The sequence below is a fragment of the Penaeus monodon genome, chromosome 28 (genome assembly GCF_015228065.2).
Source record: "Penaeus monodon isolate SGIC_2016 chromosome 28, NSTDA_Pmon_1, whole genome shotgun sequence".
Lineage (NCBI taxonomy): Eukaryota > Metazoa > Arthropoda > Malacostraca > Decapoda > Penaeidae > Penaeus > Penaeus monodon.
Genome location: NC_051413.1, coordinates 26115313 through 26115679, shown reverse-complemented (window position 1 = coordinate 26115679; position 367 = coordinate 26115313). Strand labels below are relative to the sequence as shown.

Here is a 367-nt window from a genome sequence, read left to right as displayed (position 1 = left end):
TTGGCTTCTTTGTTCATCATGCTATAAAGCCTCCTTTCACAGCTCTAGAACGCCCATGAATACTTAATTAAATGTTCTGAACACTGGTTATGATATTTTCCTGGTTGATTTAGAGCTTGGACATGACTACTCATTAGTAAATATTTTGATCATTTGGTGCAGGTAATTCACCATATCTGGGAGAACTTTTCATTAGCTCAGCAGCACCTCAAATGCTATAAACAGATCATGGAAAGGAATTATGGTCTTTGTTTATATATGTTGGCCACTTTGCCAGGCATTCTTGAGTATTCATATTAAGATTAAACTATGAAGACATGACTTTAATGAATATTGTAATATAGTTTGATAAATAGGTTTTACAGTT

The 367-nt window shown here is 33.5% G+C and overlaps 1 protein-coding gene across 1 annotated transcript in view; it reads left to right on the top strand.

Moving 5' to 3' along the window:
- The window catches only part of LOC119591443 (protein NipSnap-like), a gene marked incomplete at its 3' end in the record, with an annotated part of 10976 nt that overhangs the window by 6786 nt on the left and 3823 nt on the right, over positions 1 to 367 (top strand).